The sequence below is a fragment of the Bos indicus genome, chromosome 28 (genome assembly GCF_029378745.1).
Source record: "Bos indicus isolate NIAB-ARS_2022 breed Sahiwal x Tharparkar chromosome 28, NIAB-ARS_B.indTharparkar_mat_pri_1.0, whole genome shotgun sequence".
Classification (NCBI taxonomy): domain Eukaryota; kingdom Metazoa; phylum Chordata; class Mammalia; order Artiodactyla; family Bovidae; genus Bos; species Bos indicus.
This window is the reverse complement of record NC_091787.1, coordinates 12,743,991-12,757,079: the sequence shown is the minus strand read 5'-3', so window position 1 is coordinate 12,757,079 and position 13,089 is coordinate 12,743,991. Positions and strand designations below refer to the sequence as shown.

At 41.3% G+C, this 13,089-nt stretch overlaps 1 protein-coding gene and 1 non-coding gene across 8 annotated transcripts in view; both read right to left on the bottom strand.

The window, feature by feature from the left end:
• CHRM3 (cholinergic receptor muscarinic 3) overlaps positions 1-13,089 on the bottom strand; it is a 567,870-nt gene that overhangs the window by 109,560 nt on the left and 445,221 nt on the right. The window lies entirely within an intron of this gene.
• TRNAG-CCC (transfer RNA glycine (anticodon CCC)) lies at positions 10,477-10,549 on the bottom strand. Its single transcript has one exon. It is a non-coding gene; the product is annotated as a tRNA-Gly (tRNA).

Genomic DNA, 13,089 nt, shown 5'->3' with positions numbered 1-13,089 from the left:
ACGTCTCCAAGGCTTCTCTTCTCCTGGAAGTAACTCCCTTTTCTCCCCCTCTAGCATTCCTATTTATGGGCTTAATGCCCACAATTGAGAATGATAAGTTTAGAAGGTGTTCATTGCCAAAATGATGATATTTAAATGGTAGGACAATTTTAAACAAGGTGATTTTTTTTAAGGTTGTGCCAACCTATAAATGTTACTCTTGCCATAAAACTATAAACTAAAACCCACTAATAAAAAGGCCAGAAGAATAATTATTTACAATGATGTATTAGAGAGTTTGAGCTACTTTTCTTTTCTGAACAAGTAAAAAGGAACTGATTTTTAAAGACTAAAAATGCCACATGATCTTCCACCCAACTATTACTTTTGCTTCTTTTCTTGTATTTTCATTGTGTTAACAACTCAAACCTGCAGAAGGATGTATTGGTCAAATTCTGGTACTTTGCTCGATGCAATCATCTAATACCTCAAAGAAAGTGCATGAACTCGAATTTTCATTATCATCACCTTCAAAAGGCAAGTGCAGTCACAGCCATTTGACATGTTCACTGATCAGGGAGCAGCCTACAGAGGATGACAGAATACATGTTTCTCTTTGGTTCTTCTGTGAACTATTACCTTCACAACTTGAAAGAAAATGGATATTAGTACATCTAATATTTCTAGAGTCCTTATACTTCTAGCTTTTCTTTCAGCGTTTAAGTGTCTGAGCCCAAACTGCCTATATTACTATACAAAACAGATATAGATGTACAGATACAGAGAAAAAATTAGTGGTTATCAGTGGGGAGAAGGGATGGGGAAGGACAAGATAGGGGTTGGAGATTAATAGGTACAAAGTACTGTGTATGAAACACATAAACTACAAGGACATATTGTACGGCACAGGGAATCTAGCCAATATTTTAAAGTAATTTCAAATGGGGTATAAGCTAAAAAATATTGAATCACTATGCTGTACACCTGAAACTAACAGAAAATCGCAAATCAACTATACTTCACGTTAAAACAGACAAACCAACCAAAAATCCTCTACCTATTCTGAACAATGAGAAGAAAGTTACAATTTGTCTAATTTTTAGAAGGAGAAATAGCGTGCAGGTATGTATTTGTTTTCTATGACATATAGGAACATAGTAATGGCCCATTTCTCAGAGGGAGGCTGGCCCGATGGCCTGTGAGCACACGCGAGGTTATGTGACCTGCAATGCTGTACGTCCTTACTCTGTAGGCCTACTGCATCTGGCCCACTCATGCACTTACTGCTCTCAGCTTAATTCCTGCAGTCAATCCTATTTTCTTGCTAAGCATGCCCATCTGTTCCTGATGAACTCAGCAATTACAATCTCTGGAGGCCCACAGATGTGCACATGGTGTATAACTCCATTTCAAATTGCAGGGCTCTGCTCAACACCTGGCACGAGTGTTTTTTTTTTTTTTTTTTTTTAAGTGAATGAGGCCAAGACAATGGTAAGCAAACAGGCAGGACACTGGGAGAGCAGGAGTTCTGAGATTTTCTTTCAGGTTTCTTCATGAGATGGCAGCTCAAAGCTGGGCAAAAGCTGCCACTGAATTGGAGGCTGGCAGTTGAGGGCTCATTCCATCTCAGGACCTCTATCTGGAACCTGCAGGCAGCAGTGGGTAAGGGCTTTATGTGGAGCCAAAGGTGTCCAGGGCAGGCTGGGTTCCTTGACATCTTGGGCCAGGAAATTAAAAGCTTTCAAAACAAGTTCAGGAGAGATTCTGTTTTTTAAAAAATGTAATACTGAAGTACCCATTGTTAAGATGCTGGAAAGAAACAGTGGAAGGAAAGTTATGTAGAATTACTCAGCAAGGGAAATCAGATACTTTGAAGTTAGTGTGTGCGATGTGTATGTGTGCGTGTGTGTGTGTGTGTGCATGCACTCTCAGTGGTGTCTGACTCTTTGTGACCTCATGGACTGTAGTCTACCAGGCTCCCCTGTCCATGGGATTTTCTAGGCAAGAATACTGGAATGGGGGGCCATTTCCTACTCCAGGGGATCTTCCCGACTCAGGGATCGAATCCGTGTCTCCAGCATTGCAGGTGGATTCTCTACCACCAGCGTCACCTGGGAATGCTAATTACTTCCTTCCTTGCAGAGTGTTTTTCATTTCACAAAGCATTTTGAAGTACCCCAGTTCATTTAGCTCTTACAATCATATGACAGGCTACACGGCACTAATGTTTCCATTATTCAAAACATGTGACTAAGATCTAAATATATACATAAAGAGATAGGACCAAGGGGGTAGAAGCAAACCCAGGAGTTTTTTCCATTAATGCTTATCCTGCTCCGAATCCCCTTCCTCTCTTTCTTTTACCTATTTCACGATTTTATGATGGATTTGGTGTTTTGCTGGGTGATATTATAGCTGAGGGGAGGAGAGCCCAGAAAGGTACCCTTTCCACACTGGTTAGGTCAGTTAAATATGATTTTGAATCACATGTGCATGCTGTACATTTGGACTGAAAACTAAGAGTGTGAATTTTTATACTTAGGTAAACCAACTTTTGGCTCAGACGGTAAAGGGCCTTGCTTACAATGCGGGAGACCTGGGTTCGATCCCTGGGTCAGGAAGATCCTCTGGAGAAGGAAATGGCAACCCACTCCAGTACTCTTGCCTGTAAAACCCCATGAGAGGAGCATGGTGGGCTACAGTCCACTGGGTCGCAAAGAGTCGGACACAGCTGAGTGACTTCACTTAAACCAACTTTACAGTTGCAAAATATATTTGTAGTTTTCTCCTAGGCAGGAAGAAATGCCTTCAATTTTATGGGAAGGGGGTGAGTGAGACTAAGATGAACTCATTCATTCCTTGTCCACCCAATTTAAGGCTCTGATTCCTCATTTCACCTTCCAACATGCTCTGGATTCCTGGAGAGCTTAGCTGGAGCAGAAGTTTTAAAAGCATAGACAAAGCCAGCTCTTATCTTTTTCTCTTCCAGCTGCTTCTGTTGTCCCTTCCTCTCCTCTTACTCCTCCTGATCCTCTACTGTGTCTACCTATAATACCCGAATTTATGATTTCTTAAATACTCAATATATAATTATTGATAGGTTTGCAGTAAAAGGAATTTATCAGCATCACTGGATACAGGTCAGTGAATACCCTGACAGAAATGGCATAAATATTTATTCCAATTCACCAGAAGCCTATGAGTTACAGCTCATAAACAAGCCATGGCTTTTTTGTGTGTGACTCAGATAAATGGCACTGGACTAACAACTCTGTCAGCTAATCATTGTATGAACCTCATTGATTTTCATCAGTTAAAAGAGCATGATACCACCCTCTCATTTGCAGGGATTAACTGAGATGCCAACCTTGAAGTATGTAGCCCAGTGTATCCTGAAATATAGCAGCTTCTACACGCTATACTTATTTCTCTCATCATTATGACTTCCTTTAAGTCTGTGTGTGTATGCTCACTCGACTCCACGAACTGTAGCCCTCCAGGCAACTCTGTCCATGGGATTTCTGAGGCAAGAACACTGGTGAAGTTTGCTATTTCCTACTCCAGGGGATCTTCCCGACACAGGGATAAAACCCATGTGTCTTGAGCATCTCCTGCACTGGCAGGTGGGTTTTTTTTTTTTTTTTTTTACCATTGTGCCACCTGGGAAGCCCCTACTTTAGGTCTAGAAGGGACATAATATAAAAGGGAAGGAAATGAGCAAAGGATGACTTTAGGATAATGGAAGAATAGGAGATGGAAATGAGTTAATAATCTCTGGGAAGAATGAGAAGAAATGAATAGCAGGTATATTAATACAAGGAAATGATAAAGAAGAAAATTTTTAGAGGGAAGAAAAGAGTTTGCACAAATCACAGCCAGAGAGAAATCAAGAGGAAAAAATATGGGAGTAAACGGACACAGAAAGGAGAAGGATCAAGGTGAGAAGCAAGGGAAGATTTTGAAGAATGATACAGCTCCATCTTCTGCTGCCTCGTCAGCCCCAGTTAGGAGGAAGGGACTGTATTTCACTCACGCTGAGTCACAGGATTTGAGGATGAACTTGGACATGCCCTGTGGACCACATGATGTATGAGAAAGAAGCTGTGGTGGTCAGGATCGCCATCAGCTTGTTTCCCTTAGAAACCTGACTGCAAAGTAATCTCCCTTCAAAACAAAAGGCAGTTCTGATGGAAATGAGGATAAGACTTCCAGCAGTGAGAAGAGGTGGAGTGGCTCTCCACCTATGCCAAGCAGGAAGAATGCAGCTCAAAGCCTCGGAACTTTGAGACTTTCCCAGACAGTGTCAAACAGCAAATGCACAAGTCTTTGCCACAGGAAGAATGGTTCCCACAGTGTGGTCCATTCTGAATAAAGAAATGCAATGGATGATATGTGAGGATGCAATGGGAAGAATCAAGTGAAAAAAAGTCAATTTCCCTTCATGGTAACGACATCTCATTTTTCACTCCCAAGTTTTCTTCAGCTTCTGCTTTAAAATATGGTTTCCCTTTCCTGTGCCATTGCCCTTGGAAATATCTCAAAAGACAGTTGATTTTGTAAAAGCACCTTCCATGGATTTTCGCAGTAAAATCATAAAGCTGTCATCACCCAGGAGAGATAAATGTTCCCTGAGAAGGGGGAGGTTGCCTTTCTCCCATTAGCATAATGCCTACTGTTCTTGGAGACTATAAATCCTCTAATCATCATAGTTTAAAAAATAAATTGATTTGGTTGGCAAATTTGGCAAGTCTTAGAATGGCAGGATACCAGTCTGTCTGGTGCTGTACCCTGGTCTACCACAGCAGATTTAAATTCAGACAAATGCCACTTTGATGGCATTTGAAGGTAGTGACTGAGAGCTCCAATAGACAGTTCTGAAAGGGAGAGATGGTGCCTTGCTTCTCTGCATCACCCAGTGAGAGGTCCACTCTGCTTGGAATGTGGTCTATACCCTTAGGCTGCCTTGCATCATTTAACTTGTTAACCATGTACGGTGCTTAGTTGTTCAGCCATGTCCAGCTCTTTGAGACCCCATGGACTGTTGTCTTCCAGCCTCCTCCGTCCATGCAATTTTCTAAGCAAGAATACTGCAGTGGGTTGCTGTTTCCTTCTCCAGGAGATCTTCTTGATCCAGGGATCAAACTCATGTCTCTTGAGTCTCCTGCATGGGTTCTTTACCACGTTCAGATTTTATCTTAGTGGCTAAGACTAGAAAATTCATACTAAGAAAAAAAGTTGATCTTTAAGAATTTTGTCTATACTTAAATTTGACAGTGAAATGATCACAGTGAGGATGAGTAGAGAATTTGGTCACCTCTTGAAATTCAAAACTCTTCGTATCATCTCCAGCTGATAAAAAAGGAAAATGTTTCCCAGGACTCTTACCTAATGTGGTGATACAACATGCTCTCTGGTAAATGTAATGTGTCTTTTAAAAAGGATCTGGGAAACTGACTCATGTTTTTGAAAAGAGTGTGATGATGAAGATGGTTACCCTGTATTCTTTAAGTACTTTATTCTATTTCCCCCACTATATCCAAGTTAATAAGCGATAAAGCAAATATGTACCTAAGTTCACCAGCAGGATGTGCTTTAAAAAAAGTGTTTTCTGAATTTGCTGCCATGTGTTAGGCTTTGTGTTTCAATAACATGCATATGTGTGTGCTCAGCTGTGTCTGTGGAATGTAGCCACCAAACTCCTCTGTCCATGGGATTTTCCAGGCAAGAATATTGGAGTACGTCCTTTCCTCCTCCAGGTGATCTTCCTGACCCAGGGATCAAATCTTGTCTCCTACGACTCCTGCATTTGCAGGTGGATTCTTTACGACTAAGCCACCTGGGAAGCCCACTGTAATAAGAGATTACATCAAAATGGCTCAAGTAGAAAGGATACTTCACTGACCCCATCCTGTAAAGAAGGTAATAAGACCTTATGTCCCCGTGCATTAGGAAAATACAGCTTTCTACCCTGTTATACTATGAAGGAAGAGTCTGAAAATGCCTTCACGGTGTGATCTGAGGAACTTAATGTATTATTTTTTCTCAGGGATATTTGCATTATGAAGACAATGGGAAGAGCAGGGTCTGATTTAGCAGGAATCACAGTTTACATAGGGTGGATGTTAAGCTTTATTAAAGGACATACTTTCCTATGGGGCAGCTTCCCTGTGCCTCTCAATTAAACCTCAAATTAAAAGTTAGAGCTAATTACTTTACAATATTGTATTGGTTTTGCCATACATCAACATGAATTAGAGTAGACATTTGCAAGCATTACTCAAATGATAATTTATAAAACCAAATTTGCCTGTTCATGTAATAAAATTTTTCACATTTTCACCACAACTTCAAATTAATATGGCCAACAAATTAAAAAAAAAAAATGTTAGAGCTGGCTACCCATGCCGCTCACACGTAGAGTGAGTCCTAGGACCCTCAGCTTTGTACTCTCAGAAAGTCTATACACTATTTATGGCTGCTAATAAACAGATGACACCACTAAGTTGGATAGGGTGGTTAGCATGTAATTCACAGGCATGGAAGTGTTTTGGTTTTTTAAAATCTGTTTTTTTTAAAAAATCTTATATAGAGCTTATTTATTTGCCATACTATGTGGCATGTAGGCTCTTAATTCCCCAACCAGGGATTGAACCCAAGCCCCCTGAAGTGGAAGCATGGAGTTTTAACCAGAAGTCCCTGTGGAAGTGTTCCAAACTGCTTTGCAGTGTGGTGTTTCAGTTCCTGTTGTATTTCTCGCTCAATGAACTGTGTTACATTTTTACATATTCTCAGCCATCAGTATGAAATGTTTCAAAATGATGATATCATGTGGTTCAGATTCATATTTTTCTTTTAACATATACTTAATAGTTATTAGTTTAATGAGAGAGAAACAAAACTTCATGGTTTCCACTTACCCTGGGAGCTACAGATGATCTCAGTAATGTCAGATTGTCTAATTTCAAGGTGGCTTGCCTTCATCCAAACCCAGACCTCTACAAAAATCTCACTTCACAGAAATGACCTGGGGTTTATCACTTTTGGAAATATCAAGGATTAGAAGGAAGAGGAAGAAAATCTGGTCTATTTTTACAGGATGAGAGAACCATAACACACAAGAAAATCAGACTGGGGCTGAAGTTTCCACTGCACCCGCCCCTGGTCATCAGGTAGATCAGGGGGCAGCAGGTGCACCTGTCCTCATCCCAGGATGTTGCTATTATTCAGTCGTTTAGTCGTGTCTGACTCTTTGTGACCCATGGACTGCAGCATGCCAGGCTTCCCTGTTCTTCACCATTTCCTAGAGCTTGCTCAAACTCGTGTTCATTGAGTCGGTGATGCCATCCAACCATCTCATCCTCTGTCGTTCCCTTCTCCTCCTGCCTTTAATCTTTCCCAGCATCAGGGTCTTTTCTAATGAGTCAGCTCTTCACATCAGGTGGCCAGAGTACTGGAGTTTCAGCTTCAGCATCAATCCTTCTAATGAATATTCAGGATTGATTTCCTCTAGGACTGACTGGTTTGATCTCCTTGGAGTCCAAGGGACTCTCAAGAGTCTTTTCCAACACCACAGCTCAAAAGCCATCAATTCTTCTGCATTCAGCCTTCTTTATGGTCCAACTCTCACATTCATACATGATTACTGGAAAAGCCAGGATGAGCTCAGTGCATATTTGTAATCCCAGGACGAGTTCAGAGCATATTTGTTACCACAGACATGGAAGGTGCAGTATGCCAAGCATGGAAAAATCTAGATGATGTATCTGGATAGCTTCCAGATGCTGAGTTGAAATGCACAGAAGTAGAGCAGTCACTCTTTATAGCAGTCTGGGCACTACTCTTTTTAATCCCATTTGTGTAAGGAATGAAACCAATTAACTGTCACCTAGTAATGCAATTTATAAAAGCTCATTATAGACACTCTTTTCCTTTAACACTGAAGGCTGCTTGGCAGGAAAAGTACACATTAGTGAGAAAGTACTGATTTCTCTGAGCCTAGAACCAGGGCTCAGTTACTGAACAGAAAACCTAGTTAATCTGCTTACTCTTTTCATGAAAGAAACAGGAAGGAATAAGTATCCTGATTCTTACTAGACACCATTCCATAACTGTCAAAGGCACTCTTTAGAAAAACTAAGCAATGCCAAGTGCATCTGTCTGCTTTATCCCAGCCTCTCTGTGGCATCTTGGACAGAAGTGAAACAATCCGGTTCTAGCCCCAGCTCAACACACTTCAGGAGGCTCTGAAACACCATTCTTGGCAGCACGAACTTTGAGATAAGTTCTGGGGCAAACTATCCAGCTTTTTGAAGCCTCAGTTTCCCCAGATACAAATAGGAACAACAGTGATTGGAGAAATCTAGCCTGATATTAAATGTGATACGATATGTTTTCTACACAATGCATGGCTCATACGTAGTGAGAGTCCAATAAAAGTTAGTTATTATTATATTATGTAGGATGGACAAACAAGGTGTTACTGTATAGCCCAGGGAACTATGTTAAATATCCTGTGATAAATCATAATTGAAAAGAATATAAACCATATATACATACACACACATATATTTACATATGTATAACTGAATTACTTTGCGATACAGTAAGAATTAACACAACAGTGTAAATCAACTATATTTCAGTTAAAAAGCCACTTCCCTGGTGGCTTAGTTGGTAAAGAATCCGCCTGCAGTACAGGAGACTGGTGTTTGATCCCTGGGTTGGGAAGATCCCTTGGAGAAGGAAATGGCAACTCACTCCAGTATTCTTGCCTGGAGAATCCCATGGACAGAGCAAGCTGGCAGGCTACTGTCCATGGGTTGCAACAGTCAGACATGACTTAGCCACTTAACCACCACCACCAAGTATGTATAACTGAATGACTTTGCTGTACAATGAGAATTAACACAACATTGTAAGTCAGCTATACTTCAGTTAAAAATAAATAAAATTTATTATTATAAACAAACTAGCTATTTGAACCTCCTTGGGGGCCTATTTCCAATTGGTATTATATTAGTGTTTCTCAAACTTTCCCACTAAAGTGCCCCTAAGAGCATCTGGTCAGAATGCATCCCCTGGAGGCTGGCTGGCAGTGTAAACTGAAGAGAGAATTCTCAAGTGAAAAAAAGTCCCTTCCACTTGTCTTACATTTTTGTAACAGCTTACACTTTTTTTTTTCTTACAAATTTTCTTAATCGCATTTTGCATTCTGCTTCATATTAAATCTTTATCTAATTTTTTTTTTTAATGTCATAGTTCAAATTCTCTTCAACCACCTTTAACATTTCAGGAAGAAGAACTTGGATCGTCTTGTGGCTCTGGGTCCCCTCAGCCCAGCCACAGGAGCGGGTGGGCCCCGTGGGAAAGGCACTCCACAGATCCCTGCTATGCAAAGTGCGGTAGAAGCATCCCTAGAAGCTGCTGGGAAGTGAAGAATCAGGCCTCACCGCAGACCCACAGGAGCTGAGCTGCACGTTAGAAAGATCCTTGGGTGATTAGTATGCATGCTAAAGCTGAGAAGCATTGAACTTGATCATCTCCAAGGAATTGCAGGCTCTAACATACTGTGATTAAGTAAGATGGAGAAATCAGCAGTCATTGAAGATCTAATGGGAGCCTGACATTGTGCTAAATGGTGTGAGGAACGCAGAGATGACAGGGATATGTCCTCCCTCTCCTGAGGGTTTGCTCACTGGAAACCAGGGAGGAGTGAGCAGTGAGCTGGTCCTACAGGAACCTGCCAGCTGCTCCATTAGAAATTTACTTAGCTCTTCTTTAGAGATCATCCACTAGAAAGAGAAGTGAAAAATATAGGAGACGGGTGCTCTTTACCTGGAAATCTTGAAAAAATGACCTTAATTGTCTTTCTATCTATTCCACTCTCTTCTCTACCTATCTCCAGCCCAGTTAAAAATTTCTCAGTGTTCTAATATATTACGTTTACATTCCTACACATACCACTAGTGTTGAAAATAAAAATAAAAGACCTGGGGTGAACAAGAAATAAAAATCCATTTTCAGAAGACCAGCAATAAGCAATTTTCTTGTGGCAGCTCTTAGTGTGCGTAACGAGTTGTGTGTGCTCTGCAGACACCTGTATGCGATGTCATCTTCGACATGTGCTCATTTGACTCTGTCGCTAATAATTCATGGGTTTGTTGGAAGCTGCCAGGCAATGAATGCTATTCTGTACTTTACAGAGCTCTTATTTTCTCTCTAGGACAGTGTCATGCTGAGCAGTATTTTCACCTGAATACAATAGGATATGCATTGTTAGGAAAGATGGTCAAGCGGAAAAGGCAAAAAGTCAATGTAAGTCCAATCGGACTGTTTCTCCAGATATCTACAAGGGGGCCTGTGTCACTATAAGGGACAAAGGTGGTGGGGCATCTTCTATAGTATGGCCAGATAACAATAGAACTGGTGGGTTATCTAAGATGATGGACTAAGATATTCTTTTTCTTTTGGGGGGCCATGCGGCATGTGGGATCTTAGTTCCCTGATCAGGGATTGAAGCTGGGTCCCCTGCATTGGGAGTACAGTGTCTTAACCACTGGACCACCAGGGAAGTCCCAAGGGCTGAGGGATTCTGTGAGGAGGTTCCTCTGACCTGGGAACAGGCAAAGAAAGGTGGGTTTCTCTCCTGCACCTCCTAAGAATAGTTCCCTCACTTCCTGATCATGTTTACATCTCGGTCCTTTTCCTGCCTAAATTCCTGAGCCTGTTATCAGTACCAGCCACCCAGCTGTCCCGTATGCTCACTCTGAAGCCCATCCCATCTAGCCTGCATCCCTTCCCATCACTTAAATGGCACACAGAGTCTACCCATGACCTTTTAATCTTTAAGTCCAATGGCCTTCCAAGAGTTCTGCTTCTACTAGACTTTTCTTCAATATTTGAAATGGTTTTGTCTTTTAATGTCTTTTCTTCCTTTGGCACCTCATTATTTGGCTTCTTTTCAACATATCTGGCCTTCTCTTTTGTTTTGCCTTTCATGATTTAACCCCTCACCCTGTCTGTTAAACACAGCCACTTTCTGAGGTCCAGTTTCTGCCTTCGTTAGCTACACTCTCATTTTTATATACTCATCTACTCCCATAGCTTCAAATGAGGCTCCACTGAAAATACCTCCAGGATATAGACATAAGCATCTGTGGTTTCTATTCCTCAGAATCTAGTAACGAATCTCCTGCTGTCTCCCTGGCATTTGCAGATATTCGACAATGTCTCCACTGACTTGCATCTAACTCTTGCATCTACCCTATTACCCTACCCTGAGCCCTGGTCTTATCTGGGCCGAGAAGCCTTCAGCGACTTCTAAGCCTGTAACAATCCCCCTCTTCCTACTGATATTTGCCAGTTAGGATTTGCAAAGTAGTCTTTGCTCTTTGGTAGTTTTTTATTTTTATTAAAATTTTTTAATGTATTTATTTATTTTTGGCCATGATGCATGGCATGTGGGATCTTAGTGCCCCAATCAGGGATTGAACTCATGTCCCCTATGGTGGAAGTGTGAATTTCTATCCACTGGACCTCCAAGGAGGTTCCTGTTCTTTGGTATTTTACAGAGCTACTCTTCTCCCCAAGGAGGTACAGCATTGAGAAACATTTGACATTGTACAGAGTAAGATTTCTGCCTTGCATTATTCATTCATTTAACAATTATTTATGGAGTGTCTGCTGTGTGCCAGGCACTGTTCTATGTTCTAGGAACAGGAGTTGACAAACAGAGTTTGCCATCAAGAAGCTTCTATTCTGCAACAGGAGGGGGACCTGGCCAATAAAATATATATTTATTTTATATGTCTATTTGTGGTATTAATAAGCACCATGAAGGAAAATAAATAAAAGTCATGAGGAAGGAAATGACCTGTTTGTAGAGAAGAGCTACTTATTTAGGGGTTGCCCAAGGGAGCCTCTCCGAGAGCCTGATAGTGGACAGAGGTCCAAGGGAAGAGACGGCAAGGCATGACAGCAACTGTAGGAACAGTATATTAGGCGACCGCCCAGAGAGCCTGTGTACCTTGTAGGAAAACAGAGATGAAGCCATTGTGGGCCAGGCAGGGAGGGGAGAGGATACTTGTGAGAGGTGGCATTGGAGAAGCATCAGGGGGCACATCACCTGGTGCTCAGGGGCCAGCAAAGATTTTAGATTTTACTCTGGATGAGAGAAGAGGCTGATGGAGAGTTTTGATTAAGAGTGTTGAGAATGTAATGGATGTAAGTGTAAGAATTGTGTTGGCTGCCACATTGAGAATATGGAAAAACCTGTGTATTCAAAGATGGAAGCAGAGAGTACAGGGAGAAGATGATTAAAATGATTCAAATGAGAGCTGAGGGTGAACTGGACTGGGAAATATGTGTGGGGCTGGTAGAATTGGTTGGATTTTTTTAAAAAGAAAGAACCAACAAGAATAGGAGAAAAAAGAGAAAGTAGGATAACCCCCAAGTTTTAGACCTGAGCAAATGGGAAAAAAAGAGGTGTCAAAAGACAGAAGGAGCAGGTTTCGGGCTATGGGAATATGGAATTTGGGTCTGGACCTTTTAATTTTGAAGTGAGTGCATCAGGCAAGGAGTCAAGGCAGCAATTTGTTATATGCGCTCTAGTTGCCCCTCTCTTAGTCGACTAGAGCACTGAACACAGAACTTTTAAAAGGCTGTGTAGCAAAAGGAAATAGATCCCACAGGGGAAGAAGTGAGGCATATCGTACAAGCTGCTACTGTTGTTCTGCACACTAGACACTGCAAACAGCCATCTACTATATAAAGGGGTTCCTATCACGTAATTGAGGTATTCCTTCCAACAGGCCTAACCATTTTCATATTTTTAAACCAAATTATTTAGGAAAAATTCAGGCCTCTTTGTCTTACTTTTATTGCAATAACTATTAGTGTAATGCGAGAGGAAATACTTACGTAGTTGATGGATTCATTTACTTGGTTTACAAACAACAGTGAGTGAAAGAGACCACAGTATGAAGTGATGGATGCTGAGAAAGCAAAATGGGAGCACGCCTTTCATCAACGCAGCAATGGAGAGAAAGCCTCAGAAGTGGGTCAGCTAAGTAATCTGACCACGGACCCCTGCCAGTAGACAAAAGAGCCTAA